The sequence below is a fragment of the Bemisia tabaci genome, chromosome 9, assembly GCF_918797505.1.
Source record: "Bemisia tabaci chromosome 9, PGI_BMITA_v3".
NCBI lineage: Eukaryota > Metazoa > Arthropoda > Insecta > Hemiptera > Aleyrodidae > Bemisia > Bemisia tabaci.
The window spans coordinates 17,965,344-17,981,465 of NC_092801.1; the positions used below are offsets into that span (position 1 = coordinate 17,965,344).

The following is a 16,122-nucleotide window of genomic DNA, read 5'->3' on the forward strand; positions in this document are numbered from 1 at the left end:
TATTTGCGGTATTTACCGTGCACTGAGCGGATTTTGTTCGCTGGCAAAATAGGTCGAACGTCCCTGATTCAGTAAGGGAATGAACTGTTTTACACGCGTCACAAATACGTGGCCATCCACAGAAAAGGGACCCAAGTGTTAGAGAACATGGTTTTTGATTAAAAAAATCGAGCTACAAGCCAAAATATACAATTAATATTTCAAACTACAAGTAACCACCGACACTGGAAAAATACACATTGGATCTAGAGTCCAGACTCTTAAAAACATCGACAAGAAAAACTATTTTAACTATAAATGCCATATGCGCCTGCAGGCGTAGCCAAATTCCTTCCGGTAAAATACGGATTTTCATAACGAGATATACGGATATTATTCTTCCAATTTTTCAGAGAATTTTACTCGCATTTTGATTTAAAGTATGTGAAAACTGCACGGAAAATCAATCATGCACGCTTCGCCACTAGATGACCTAAAACCTTAACATTTGCCTTTTGTCCAATGTGAATTGAAAATACGCGTACCTTCTTTAGCCTCGCAATCGAATCGCATTTTTTTTGCGTTAGTAAATTTACGAGTGCCCAAAATAAATCCGTTTTCAAACAGGCGAATCGCTTAGATGCAAGTTTAAGCGGATATTTCGAAAACTCGACGCGTGTTCCGGCCAAAAAGTTTCTAGTTTATCATCAGCTTTTAGATATACATTGTTCAACTGACAGGAGATAATAGATAGACTGCTAATGAAAACAGAACCCCCGAACTAGCGGAAAACGAGATCGAAAATTCCATCCCTGTTCGGTGCAAGGCTTCCGAATATTCCATCATAGCGTTGCCCCTCTGACGTAAGCGCGTGTTCCGATTTCTGCATGAGCCCTAGAAAGCATGGGTTTATATGTAAAGTAAGGCTCACGTAGCAATCCGGATACGCTCTTTTGTCAGCGCCGACGATATTATGAGAAGCGCCGGAACCAGAATGTATTCTAGCTACACACGTTGATTAATAGGACGTGTTTATGCTAAAAGGAACTATGTGCGCATAGAATTTGTGTGAGAGATAGTTCCTTTTGGCATGAATACGTTCAATACTGCTATTTAAAAGCAAAAGTGTGACGGGCTAATAATCCTGATGTCAGTCGCGGGGAGTAAATTAAAGGGATCATTTGATGTAGAACCCACCGGAGCCTTTTATTTCTAATCGAAGTTTCAACAGAGCGTACGTGTGGAGGGAAATAATGCATATTCCAATAAAGATTTGGGCCAAATGGGATTTTTGCCCCCCAAATTCGGTGAACTGGGCAAGATTGCGTCAACAAATATTTTAAGGGGAAAATTGGATAATTAAAGCACGATATTCAGTTTGTTTTTTGGCCCGCATTGTTTGCATTTTCATGTATATTTTTTCGTGCAGTTTTCACATACATTAAATCAAAATGCGAGTAAAATTCTCTGAAAAATGGGAAGAATAATATCCATATATCCGTTATGAAAATTCGTATTTCACCGGAAGGAATTTGGCTACGCCTGCAGGCGCATATGGCGTTTTTCCTTAGCACAGCGGAAATGTCATGCTTAGGAAGAACGTCATATGCCGTAAACGTTCAGGCGTTGCCAACTTTTTTCCGACAAATACGAATTTTTAGGAGCATTTTTGAATGTTTATCTTCCGATTTTTCAGACAATTTCGTTCTCAAATTGATTAGTTTAAGTTTTCCGTAAGCCTTCAGGCGTTGCCAAATTTCCTCCGATAATATACGAATTTTCAGGAAAATTTGTGAATATCTCTCTTCCGATTTTTCGAAGGGTTTCGTTCCTAATTTGATCTAAGAGGTCTTAAAATTGCGAGGAAAACTTCTCATAACTTTCTTCAAGAATAAATAAGTTCCGAGAGGAAATCCGGCAACTTCCAAATGTTCATACAGCGTTTTCCCTTAGCACGGCAGTACTGCCATACTAAGGAATAACGCCGTATGAACATTCGAGAGTTGTCAAATTTCCATTGATAAAACATGTATTTTTGACAACATTCATGCATAATTTTCCTTGAAATTTTCAGATATTTTAAATCAAATTGCGTATGGAATTGTTTGAAAATTTTGGAAAATAACATTCACAATTTCCCCAGTAAATTCTTTTTTAATCGGAGGAAACTTGGCAACGTCTGAAGGCTTTTACGGTTTTCTTCCTTGGCACGGCAGATTGGGAAGAACGCCGTATGAACATTCGAGAGTTGCCAAATTTCCCTTGAGAAAACATGTATTTTTGACGACATTCGTGCCCATTTTCCTTTCAAATTTTCAGTTGTTTTAGATTCAATTGCGTACAAAAATGTCTGAAAATTTTGGAAAATAATATTCACAATTTCCCAGTAAACTCAGTTTCCCCAGTAAACTCAGTTTTAATCGTAGGAAACTTGGCAACGTCAGAAGGCATTTACGGTGTTCTTCCTTGGCACGACAGAGCAGTGGTCCACGCTCGAGTAAACTTGGCGACGAGGGCGTGCGTCACTCAAGCAGCCCCTCGCCACGGCCCGGCGAGATTTGAAATCTGAGCGCTTCAATTATCGCGGCTTGACAGGGCACCGGCCCTTTCGCCTTTCGGCCGCAAGTCCGCAACCAGAAATGCACGATTGAGTTATGAGTTGAGAGGTCACCTCTCAGTACGGATTAATTTGCGACCGTTGTTTGATGCCCCCCTCCCCCAGCCCCCGCACGCCTTCCCGTCGTCGTCGTCCTTCCAAGTCATTGTACGTACATCATCCCGAATGATTCGTGGATGGCGCCGCCGAAGCAGGGTTGCCGGTTACGTATGGAATTATGGATACCGGAAATGAGCTGGAACGACCTGCGGGTCGATTGTTGAATCGTTATCGAATGATCTTGGTCGATAAATCCCTAATGCTTCTTATCGATCATGGTCATTCGATATTGACTCAACAACAATCGAGCCGCAAGGTTGATGTAGAGTACGTGTATACGGTATTGCCATCTTAATCCTTTCACTACCGAAAAAGTGTACCGCTCTCTGATTGGTCGGCTATCATGGAGCTCCAAAGTTGGACCAATGTAAACGACCCGACCCAGAGGAACACGTATTTTCGGCTGAGAAATGAATGATCAATTAGTCGATCGATTATCCAATCGATTAGTTCTATTAGTCTTAACACCCGCACAGATTCCTTTTTTCATGACCTATAAACTAGTGACAAACAAAAAGATAACGAGCTGACAACTAGCCGATTTCGCATAAAATTATCTAAAAAAAGATTTTTTTTTTTCAAAAATACATTCAACTGCCGGAATTTCTTCTCGATCTTCTATTAGCCGACGAAAATGTCCCCTCAACAAGGGCAAAAATACTCATTTTTCGAAATTCAAAATCTCTCAACATCCTCCAATCCATTTCCTCCACACTGGAAAAGAAAACCACATTGGATCTAGAGTCGAGACTCTTAAAAACATCGACAAGAAAAATGACTCTTGATTCAATTAGAATCCAGCTTAAATCAAGAACCAAGCCTCTTAATTTAAGCGGATTTCGTTTTGATTCAAGCAAAAATCCGATTGAATCAAGAGTATTTTTTCTTGTCAATGTTTTCAAGAGTCTGGACTCTAGATCCAATGTGTTTTTTTTTCCAGTGCATGGCCCAAACCAGCAATGCCGCACTCCTTAAATCCAAAACGTCACGGGTGCGAAGCGCCCCCCCCCCTTCCTGTAGCAATTAGACAGACCACGCTTGCCAAATCTCTCTAAAAATCACAAGTTTCCCCCGTAAAGTATTCAAACCCCATCGCTCGGTCCGTCAACCTCGCAACCGCAGTGTACCCTCGCGAAATTCGGAATCTTAACATCGATCGCTCGGATCCGTCGACCGGAGGCGGGGGGCTGGGTTGAACAGGTTGGGACTGTTCGCCGAGGTTTTGATTGGATTACAGCCAAGTTTAATGGGCCAACACCCTCCTCCCCCGGCGGGGCGAATCCCGTGCCGTCCGGATTGTGTATTTGCGATCGGGCCTTTTTGTTGATTGGCTATATTAATATCCATCGCGGGCGCCGCTCCCTGGTAATTAGAGCAAATTGATCAAGAAGCCGACGCCGCGCCAGCTGATTTACACGCCCGCTCGGTTTCGGGTTCGGCTCCGCGATGGCCAGGGCAGGGGCGGGGATCTGAATTGCGACGTTTCAAAATTTTCGCAAATGATTTGGAAAGCACTGGAGTCCCTTTATACTGAGGCCTTGTCTCCACGGGCCGTTTCACGGGATTTGTCCCAGGGAAAAATCCCACTTACGAAGTTGGGAAAAATATTGAGTTAATCAATATTTTTCCCAGTACCAAGTATGGTACTTGTACCCCTAGGACCCACTGAGAGAGGAAGAAGAAGTGTGAACGAATTGTGCGATATTTTGTTGATTACTCCATTGTTCATGTTTGTTTAGTTAAAATAATGTGTCTGATTGTCAATTGAGTGCAATTATTATTTTAATCCCGGTTAAATACTCGACTTTAACTAATTTATCTTCCCGCGCAAACTCGTCGCAGGACCGTATGAGCCCCGTCCCGTGGAGACGGTAACTGGGAAAAATCCCAGAAGTTTCATTCTTGCGATTCGAACTTGGGACAAATCCCTTGAAAACTTCCCGTGGAGACAAGGCCTGAGAGTAAAGACAATGCGAATCCATTTCCGACCGGTTCCCGTATTTTAGGCCCCCACAGTGTCACAAACGGGAATAAAGATTACATTCTCATTTACTGCAAAGATTATAAACTGGAATGGGCCGGGGAATTGGGGGTACGGTATAAGGAACAAATGGAATGAGAGAATTGAGAGAAGGAGTGGAGAGAGGAATTCGAGAATGAGGTGTTCAAAGATTACGAAAAACGTTCAATCTGTGTAATCTTTATTCCCGTTTGTGACATCCATGAGCAGCGTTGTCTCAACTCTCTCTATGAAGGGACTTTAGAAGGCACTAAGAAAACCAGTCACTTGAGTCGCGATCTGTGGAATGGCCCTTGTGTACCTCGTCCACCTCGTACTTCGCATCCTCCTCGTCCTCCTCGTCCTACTCGTCCTCGTCCTCTTTGTAGTATGAACGAAGAATTGAAGCCGCTCTCTCATCTAGGACTCTCGCAGTACAACGCACTGCTGCCATCCCGCGCCGCTAGTGAGGCGGTGAGTAGCCTGAAGAATCAAAACGCCTTCTATTTCGTGAGTATGCAACGCGGACATCCGGGGAGCTCGAATAGTTGTATCCATACGTCGGAAATGTCGGAATGTAATTCGCTTAGTGTTTGTAGCATTCTATTCTTTCCTATGGCAGAAAATCGGAAGGAAAAAAAAAGGAAATCGAGCTTACACTCTGGTTTGCAATTCTTCTTGCCTTTTTTACCGTCTGATGCTCATTTTATAAAAATGTTGAGCATTAATGTTGGTTATTTCTCCCTCTAAAAATGATGTATTTGCGGAAATTATCAAAATTTCCGATTGAGTCGCAAGTGTATGCTGCCGTGCTAAGGAAGGAATGCCGTATGAGCCTTCAGGCGTTGCCAAATCTCCTTTAAAATCACGAATTTTGGGGAAAACTGGTAAATATTTTTCTTGTTATTTTCTACTGAAGTTTGTTTGTAATGATGTTTGATCTGAGGTGTCGGGAAATGTCAAGGAAAAATATGCATGACTTACTTAAAAAATACATATTTACAGAGAGGAGATTTGGCAACATTCGAATGCTCATGCGGCGTTTTTCCTTAGTACGACAGTATGATGTTTTAATCTCAATCAGAGAATGAGATTGAACCAATGAGGAAATGTTAAACGTTACACACTCGTTTAATGATTTTCTAATGAGCTCTGTTAACGGCGTGTCGAAGTGGATATAGCAATCTACACTAATATTCCTTTCCTTTTTCAAAATCTGCTCCAATCGGCCATATTTCCGCTCATAAAATGTCGATCAACTTGACAACAACGCCCCACATGAAATTTCGGTTAGCGTTCGAGAGGCAAGAACGGAGCAGGACGAGAACAATGGTTAACCCAATTAAGAAGGGAGAACGAGAGTTTTTACAATTTAATCCCAAGTTTGCCCCGCCACAAAGATTTCTCAATCGATAAATTTCGGGGTTGAGCAAATAATCTGAGGTATGAGGTCTTAAATTCCGTGAGCGTTCATTTATGTTATACCGCTCGCGCTCCCGGGCCGCACAGTACGGCGTTAGACTGCAAAAGCCGACCAAAACTACTTCGTGCCTGAAATTGCATGATTGGCTAGAGTTGAGAGTTTTGGTTGACTTAATGGACCACTAGACAAGGAACGAATTTCAGCATTCTGATACATGTTTCATAACGTAAACGTCACGTAGAACACGATGCGCACAACAAAAACTACCGAAATTAACTCCTAACGAAGATATTTAATGATTCTTGATGTGTGAATTCAAACCACCCGCTCATGAAAACTCAATGCTCTACGTAATTCACATCGCACGCTAAACGTTATCATGATGGTCTCTGTGATATAAAAATCTGGCATCCTCAATCTTGACGCTTTGGCTCAGCTATAGCACATTCCTTATAGTTTGGAAAATACATGTCGGGAAATGAACATTGCTTGGTTGAGAAGCTTGCTGAAACCGTTGTAGTGCGCGATTTGACTCACGTAGAGCTTTGAGTTTCTTGTGAGGGGGCAGTTCAAATTCCTCGTAACCTATGTGAAATAAAAACGTTAATATCTTCGTTAGGAGTTGGTTTCAGTAATTTTCGTTGTGTGAATCGTGTTTTACGTGAAATTCTGGTTCAGAAACATGTATCAGATTGCTTAAATTCGTACCTTGTGTAGTGGTCCATTCGACAATAACATTAACTTTTTAAGTTAGGATTTACACTTATTGATTTAGTCGTAGATAAATAACGAAATTAGAAAGTGAATTAAATACGCCGATCGAATATCTCGATAGGATCTTCATCGTAAAACATTAAAAAAATATAATGTCAAAAATTAATTGAAATTGATAAGAAACTAGTAATGGAAGTTTCGAGGAAATTGACCTTTTAGCGTTGGAGCAGGGTGGCAAAATGTCATGGCAGTTACTTTAGCAATGTCAAGATGTAAAACTAACTGCTGCGGCGGGTAATTCAGCATTTATGAGTTCTCGCTCACTTTTTTTACATCCATAATGTTAAATCAACTTCACTTTTTTTTTCGGTGTTCCCTTTTTTTGTAATTTTGAGTCTTGGCCAAGATTCGCAGTCGACGCCACAGTGTGCGTCGCGCTCCGGGATCCCTTTTATCTCCCGCTGAAGTCGCTTCGAGAAGCCGGGAGGGGGGGGGGTGTTCTCCTTTTTGAGAACATTCCCGGTGACAGCTGATCCGGAGACGAGATACATGGTGCTCGGGCCGGGCTCTTGAGCCGGTACATTTTAATTTGGAAACTTCCCGGGCCCGTATTTTCGGAGCCGCCGCACAAAGGAGCTGAGTGGGCCAATAGAAGGGTCCAAACGAGAATTTTTGATTAAAACTACAACTTTTCATGTTTATGGGCCACTAAACCATGGACAAAAATTGACTCGCAAGACATATTTCGAAAGGTACATGACGCGTAGAACACAATACGCACCTCAAAAACGCGAAAAAATCTCACAAACCGAGAAATATGCAGTTCAAAAGGCGCAACGTCACCGAAAATTTAAAACGCCGCGGTTTCGCGCTGAACTGAATGATGCCATCGGGCGCCAATCAGAAGCGAGCACGGGTTTCTGCGACGTCCGTCGAATTTCTCTCCCCTCCTCGTATGTGAAAAGAAGAGAAACGTTGAAACGGTTGTTGGTAGTATTACTATACTTGATATAAGTATCATACGTTTCCTGTATAGATAAATTTGATTAATAGTTTTGTTTGTTTAAATACTATTCCCCTCTCTGTTGTTTTTAATGTGATAATCTTTTCGTTTATAAGTGTTATTTTACTTATTAAGCTTAATTTTTTTATAAATCACATATATCTTAGCATCTGTTTAATGTTTGTGTTAGAGATACATCGACATATATCGACGGTGAAAGTCGGCAATCACATAACTCGATTTTTGGCGGTTTTGAGTTAGCTGCAGAAATGAAGTGTAGAAGATGCCCTTTACCTGCTATCAAAATATTTCAGTCGAAAAAAATCTGGAAGTCACCTAAAAACGTAGAACTCAAAACACATATCTCGGTGTTAATTCCAATAACACATAACTCGTGCCGTCGCGCCGCATTTTTACACAACGCGCGCTCTCTCGGGAAGATCGTGAACAGTTTAGGAGGGAAAATTAAAAGTTAGTACGTCACGGAATCTTCAAACAACAAAAACATTGTTATTGTTTTAACACCTAACATCTAATATCTGAAGGATAACTGAGTAATCGTCCGCTTATTTTTATCTCCATTTCATTTTAATTCGTAATTCGACGGCGTAAGTCCGCAATCACATAATTATCTCGTTCACGGTGTCTGAAAATCTCCGCCTCTACGTTATTTTTTTTAAAGGAGAACCTCGACTCATTTGACATCATTCCTTGCAATTTATACAGAATTTTCTTCGCATAGAGAAGAAAACTCACGGCAGTTTTAAAGAATTGCTGCGTTGAGTAGTTTTCTGTTTAAAAAATGAAGTATGACAGGAAGTCTGCGACGTCGTAAACCGAGTTATGTGATTGCCGACTTGCGCCGTCGAATTGTTTTCCGGTGTCATTCTAAAGATTCGCTACCAATTAAAGTTTGTTAAAAGGAACTTTAGGCTACTTTTAAAGTGAGAGGAATCTTATTCAGTCTTTATTCAGTCAACATCGGCAAAGAATAGGTTTGAGTCAGTAAATTCGCCAACCACGTATCTCGGAATTCAGTGTTGGACCTTAGTTCCACAAACACATAACTCGGTTTTTCGGTCATTTCTCCTGACAGACGAGAATATTATTCAAAATGATGATAGGCTCTTGTAAAGAATCTTATCCTTGCTGTCTCTAAGAATTATTTCCCCTCTACCTTCAAAGATGAGGAATGTACAGAGTTTTTTCCCTCTCCTGAAAAATCGCGTCTTCCGAGTTATGTGATTGCCGACTTTCACCGTCGATATGTGCTTGTGTGTGTGTTTCGCGGCCTTCAGAATCCATAAATCGAATATCATTCGGACATACCAAAGATTTTAATGAATGCATCTCAGAATAAATCCTACGAAAGAACCAATTTTATTAACATCTACGTTTCGTATTGACAAAGAAAGGCCTCTAAAATTTCCGCATTATGTCCGACTGTGCGGCCGGCGGCATCTTGTACGCCCTCCCTGTTTTTGTTCCTGCTCCGGAGATCACACGAGATTAGATCGTCTTGATACAGTTATTTTTCCCGCCCCGCAGCCCCCCCCCCCCCCCATCCCGCGGCACGCACGCCGAGCCGCCCCCCGAGTCGAGCCTCTTCACTTCTTCGCACAGTGGATCGAGTCAATAGGAGAGGTCGGACAAAGTTTGGAAACTTTGAACGCTTATAACTCATTTTTTAAGGGGGGTCCGGAAGTAATGAAAAAGGGCGAAGTTTCCGCCAGAGTTCCGGAATTTTCTTCATTTTTCTGTCATTTTAATCTCAAAGTGAGTGAAAAATTCAAATTTTTGTAACTTTTCAAATTTCGTCAAATGGATGTGCTGAAAAAGTACTGAATTTTTCCGTTGAAGAGGTACTAAATTGCTTGGTAATGTACAGAAAAAGTACTGATTTTTGGCCAGCCTGTTTTAGTAGACTCCCTGGTTCATACAAAACTTCGAGGGTCAAAAAGTGGTTCCATCGGTTTTCTCGTAGAATTTTCTGCTGAAAACACCCCTTGAAATTCAAAATGTGACGAAATAAACGTATATATGTGCAGTTTAAGACAAAGATTCCGTGTCCGACCTCTCTCTTTGACTCGATCCACTGTGCGTCGGGGGTTGTTGTGGGAACTCGGGGTGGATTCGCATCAGCGGTTCCTAAAATGTGATCCGCAAACGCGGAGGGTTGCGTGGGAGTAACATTTCCCGCCTGAGAATTCAGTGGAAGCAAAATTGACTCGTGAGGGTATGGAGATCTTGCCTACTATACTGCTTCGCCTTCGATTCTCGAAGTAGGCCGGAAACTATCCACCGTGAAGCAGAGTTTAGCACCGAGAAATACACCTCGGCAACGTTGCCGGTGGAATGGAAAATCAGGGAAAGTCAGGAAATTCGGAGGAATAGTCAGGGAATTTCTGACACACCTACTAATCACTAAAACATCACTGATCTTCCAACTGTTTATCCGTCTGGTCATTTTTCTTCACAGAAACTTCATTTTTCTTCACTTTCTAGAGTCCCTTGATGCTGAGAGTCAAGACAATGTGAACCAATTTCTGATTGGTTCCCGTATTTAAGGCCTCCACAGTGTCAGAAACGGGAATGAAGATTACATTTTCACCGATTGCAAAGATTATAATCTAGAATTGACTGCGGGGAACAAAGGAACAAACGGAATGAGAGAAGGAACGGAGAAAGGAAGCTGAGAATGAGCCAATGAAATATTAGGAAAAACTGTCAATTTGTGTAATTTTCATTCCCGTTTGTGACTCCACGGGAGGGGGTTGTCTTAAACTCTCAGTACAAAGGGACTCTAAATCCACCTAGAGTCTCTTTATACTGAGAGTCAAAACAACACCCCCCTCATGGAGTCACAAACGGGAATAAAAATTACAAAAATTGACAGTTTTTTCTAATATTTCATTGGCTCATTCTCAGATTCCTTTCTCCGTTCCTTCTCTCATTCCGTTTGTTCCTTTCGAACCCGTAATTCCTCGGTTCATTCCAGATTATAATCTTTGCAATTGAAGAACACGTAATCTTTATTCCCATCTGTGACACTGTGGAGGCCTAAAATACGGGAACCAATCAGAAATGGATTCACATTATCTTGACTCTCAGTATAAAGGGACTCTAGATCCACCGTGCGGCGCGGCGGTTGCGAGAGGAAACGGTGGGATGATGCAGGAAAAGGCGGAAGCGTTGCTTGGCGGAGGGCGGGTGAGAGAACAAGGCGAAGTGTAGGAACAAACCTGCCCGGCCTGTCCGGGCCGCGGGACGGTTGACTCCGGATTGATGTGGCATTATAATCGCGATAAAACGGCGTTTCCGCTCAAATGACAGCCATCGCTTTGATGTGTTTCCGGTCTGCCAGCGGCCACGAACACCACGAACGCCGCGGTGCAGCGCGGCATTATCCTCGCTCCGCTACCGCCTAGTCAGATCCCTGTCTCCCGGGTTGCACGCTTTCGCCCGGCGAAAATGTCCGTAGTGATAAGGATCGTGTACCTAGAGAGTATGGACGTGTCGAAATGGGGTGTTGCATGTGTGAGGAATTTGCGATTTGACTAGTGATTCTTGTGTAAAAGTCCGCGAGAAACACGATGGTGTCACTGGTTCTCTCTGAAATCAACTCCCAAGCTCAAAAAAAGCTCTCAAGTTGAGGCCAAAATGGAGGGGATATCCTACGCTATCCTGAGAGTCCACCTCTACATCAAGACAAACTCTCCATGCAAAGATAGGGAGCAAATACATTGACAGGGCTGCCACTTTATTTGGGGACTCTAAGACTGAAAACACGGCAACCCAGACAATATATTTGCTCCCTATCTTTGCATGGAGAGTTACTTTTGATGTAGAGGTGGACTCTCAGGATAGCGCGGGATATCTCCTCCATTTTGGCTTCAACTTGAGAGCTTTTTTTGAGCTTGGGAGTTGAGTTCAGAGAAAACCAGTGGCACTATCGTGTTTCTCGCGGACTTTTACATAAGAATCAACAGTCAAATCGCAAATTCCTCACACATGCAACATCTCCATTGGAGTACTTACGTAGGGAGAGTACGCACGGAGATTCAATTCTTATTAGTACACTCAGGACAAGCCTTCCACGAGAGGAAATATTTTCGTTCTTGTTTCACTCGAATTGTTTGTCCTACAGGAAGTTTATTGCATCTCCTGAAAAATTGACTTTTTGGACTTCCGTCCTATTTGCGTGTCTCGATTCAAATAGTGTATGCTAATACTATCGCAATGATAAAAATAACGTATAAAGAACTAGGGTAGCCAAATTTTCGTCCATTAAATACAAATTATCTGGGAACATTTGAGCCGTACGCACTCAGATTTTTCTGACGCGCTGATTTTTGTGTGATCTCACGCATATTTCAACTCCTTAGTTGGCTGTATCTCTCGTGTGCAACAGACCAATTACACAGCGGTCTTAGTGGAGGGTGGTCGTAGCAGGGCGCTAACTCTTCTAACTGCGTAGAAGGAGCTTTTATCTCGACGAGTCAGCCGCAACGGCCAGGTTAATAGGCGAGCTCCATTTGTTGACTCCGTCTCGGTGACCTCGCTACGCTTCCTCTTACGAATTAATTTAGAGGGGCCCATTATTTATCGACCTGTCTTGTTAGCTTAAATATGTAATTAAAGGGGGTGGAATTATTTCGCGACAACCCTTTTGGCGCGGTTCCAGTTTCCATCTGCCCCCCTCGTTGTCAAATCTCTCTGAGGGAATGGACCTAAAGTACCTGTACTATAGTACCTTTATAGACGGAGAATGGCCATTCGTATCTTTTTACTACAGGAAAACTGTGCCGCTTTTTGATTGGTCAACGAGTTTTTAGGCTTCATGATGCTCTTACGGCCGTAAATAAACAAACAAGATGGCGGCTCACCGTAACATCGATAAGAAGCTAAAATTTGACAAAAATTTCAATAATACAGCAGAAACAATTTAAATTAGCATATCTACGAATAACGTATGAAAACATTGTTAAATCGCCTCTCACCTTTATCACAGGAGGATGTAAGATGTGTATAACCTCAATCTTGCTTGCTGAAAACAGCCATCTTGTTTGTTTATTTACGGCCGTAAGAACATCGTGTCAGCCTATTTTCTCGCGACCAATGAAAAACCGGAACAGAAATGGCCATACTCTGTCTATAAAGGTACTCTAACCTGTACCAGGGACAGTATTGCCGTCGGTGCCGCTCTCTGATTGGTTCATCAGATTTAGGCTATCATGGAGCTCCGAAGTTGGTCCAATGTAAACAAACCCGACCCAGAGGAATACGTATTATCGGCTGAGAAATGAATGATTATCACACTCAAAGCTTAATTTTCGGCAAAAATATCCATTACAGGTCGATCCGAACTCAATTCAGAAGTTTATCATAAAAAAATTTCTATCACATCCAAAATCACTTCTAGAACTTTGAAAAACTTTTTCGTCACCTTGTTTGTTTCCATTGGGCCAAACTAGGAGCGGAGGGGCTGGGGTTTGTTTATATCGGTCCAACTTTGGGGCTCCATGATAGCCGACCAATCAGAGAGCGGTGCACTTTTTCGGTAGTAAAAATATTGAGGTGGCAATATTCTCCCGTATACAGGACCAACTAGGCAGGTATGAAGTTGAAATGATTCAATGACCGCCATATTTTGTGTCGGAACGACATGGGATATATTGCATCGATGAGTTCCATTTTTTCCGTACTCGTCATGTCGCTCGAATTTTGACGATTTTGTCGTCAGGAGACTAGAGAATTCACTCGCCGATTGAGAATGAAATTCAACGTAATGAAGGCGTGTTTTTTTTTTTCGGGGAAAATATCGCATTTGAGTGCATTTTCGACATCAGTATCGAATGTGATATTTTCCCTCTGAAAAAACCACGCTTTTATTACGTTGGATTTGTTTATCAAAATTGATAAGCGAATTCTTTAGTCTCCTGACAACAGAATCGCGAAAAAAAAGAAAAATTAGAAAAAAATTGGCAGCACTGTCTGTGTGGCGAATCTCTCGCGTCAACGATCATTAAAATATTCTCACCTGCGAACATTTTCTTCGCGATGACACTGCCAACTTCCGCTACTAAAGGCGGGAGGATTTGTTGCCAGGTAGTGCTCTTAAATCAGGATTTTCCTCCTTTTTAACTAAACTGGAAATATCCACATTTTATCGCAAAATCTGACAAATTCGGCGGGAGATGCGAGTTACTCAGCTCATCTGCACGCTTGCCAGGCTCCATAGACTTACGAAATTCCGATTACGTATTCCCTGCTCATGTCCTCGCGCAATATTTGCATAAGTGTAGAATTAATCTAATAATTATCAAACAATGTTTTGCAAAAACGAACGTCTATTAATTCTCAAGAAAAATACTCAACTTTTAAATGTGGAATAGATCTAATGACATCTTTGCGACTTCTATTTTTTCCACATTTTTACTTTATTTCCATTGTTTTCCTAACTTTTGACGTAGAATTAAAATACTTATTCTTCCGTTTATATCCTGTTTTAAATTATTTAATATTATAAATATGTTTGTAATAATTTATACATTAATGGTATCACTTATTTTAGGATTTATATGTATATGAGTGATGAGCAGGATTGTTAGTTTGAATACTATAAAAAATTAAGGATCTTTGACTCATTATAGTAATAACATTTGGACTGTAGCATACGGAAATAAACCAAAGTTTGTTGGAGGGGGGGGGGGGAGGTAGAGATCTGTTTGCTTCAAAGCGACGATATTTTGGCAGGCGAAACGTAAGTGTATGTGAGAGCCACTCGGCAAATACGTAGTTATCCAGTGGGAACCAACTTTGTTGGTCTAATCAATTCAGACCGTATTCAACTTAAGCGACTACTTAGATTCGTGTAATGAAACCCTTTCAATTCCTCCTAAGCTATTTGTTTTTCATCGGTTCGTTACACTTGCGAAGATTTCGGAGAATCCTTGGGTAGCTCAAACGGTCATCATGTCGTGCGTTTCACGCGATCCGCTGCCGTGCTAAGGAAGAACGTCGTCTGAACATTCAAGAGTCACCAAATTTCCCTTGCTAAAACATGTCATTTTGACAACATTTATGCATATTTTTCCTTGAAATTTTAGATTAAATTGTGCACAAAATTTTCTAAAAAAAACTTTTAAGAATTTTCGTTTTACTAATCGTGTTCCGCTTGAAAGTTTAATGTAAAACATGATTCAATACGCACTTTGCTTGGTGACTCATTGCAACTTGTGTTAATAATTTTCTTTCGGTTTTTTGTTGCAGATAACTATCTAAATTGTGTGTAAATTTTATTTGATACCCTCGAGAACCTCAGAACTTCACAATGGCGGCCTTCGTAGCGAAACAGATGGTCGGCAACAAACTAAATGCAGTTAAAGGTATGTTTGCATCTCAAAAGCATTATAGTAGATTTATTCATGAGCTGAATTAATCGTCACTCAAGCCATACCAGTTGATGGCAACTTACAAACTATAGAAGTGAGAAATAGGATTTTCTTTTCTACCTACATCAAGAAAACGTAACGGATGACACAGCCATCAACACTCGGAGAACAAAATGATTTTCTAGATACCTCTCATCACGCTCGAGATAATGTCAACGCTGGAATGCAATTGTTCGTGGTCTGGGGACGTCCATATTGCATACACAAAAAATTCTAGGGGCTTTGGTTCTGTAAATCACACTACACCTGCTTGCAACTGGGCAATTTAACAAAGGACGGCAGCTTCTTTCAATACTATTTTCCACTCGAACTCTTCTAAGCCCGTTTTCTCAAAACTTCATCTTAGCATTTGCTGTTTCCTCGCTATCACGACAGAATTGGGAATCATATCGATCATATGACTCTCCCATAAAAGGTACTCTCGATGCAAATGGAGAAAAGACAGTAATCGCAACTCGCAGGAATCGCCACTGCATCAAACGTGATGGGACGGAATCCAACGTCCACCGCGATACATATTTCCCTGGTTCAACCGTCGGTATGTAGCGGTGTACTTACTCAAGCGCCAGGTTGTCAAATCGTGGGATGCAAGTGGACACGAGGCCGTAAAATTCAGAGTTTTCGCGACGGAGCGGCAACGGTGGTCGAGTTATAAAGTGCCGCGAACTCATAACGCGGTACTGGCGGGGTGTCGTAATTTATTTTTATGCCCGGCGAACCCGATTCGATCCTGAAACCGCGTAAGTTCGCCGTGAAAACCGTGGGATATCCGCGGTTTTCGTCCGCGAAGGTTTTTTCCCTGATTTGGGTCGTTTCGCCCCGCGTCTTCGGGTC

The 16,122-nt window shown here is 41.8% G+C and overlaps 1 long non-coding RNA gene across 3 annotated transcripts in view; it reads left to right on the forward strand.

The window, feature by feature from the left end:
• LOC140225441 (uncharacterized) overlaps window positions 1–15,224 on the forward strand; it is a 244,780-nt gene extending 229,556 nt beyond the window's left edge. For all 3 annotated transcript variants that reach the window (XR_011900539.1, XR_011900540.1, XR_011900538.1), the window contains one exon: window positions 15,107–15,224. This is a non-coding gene — a long non-coding RNA (uncharacterized lncRNA). The remainder of the gene's footprint in view (window positions 1–15,106) is intronic.
• Window positions 15,225–16,122: the final 898 nt, after the last annotated feature.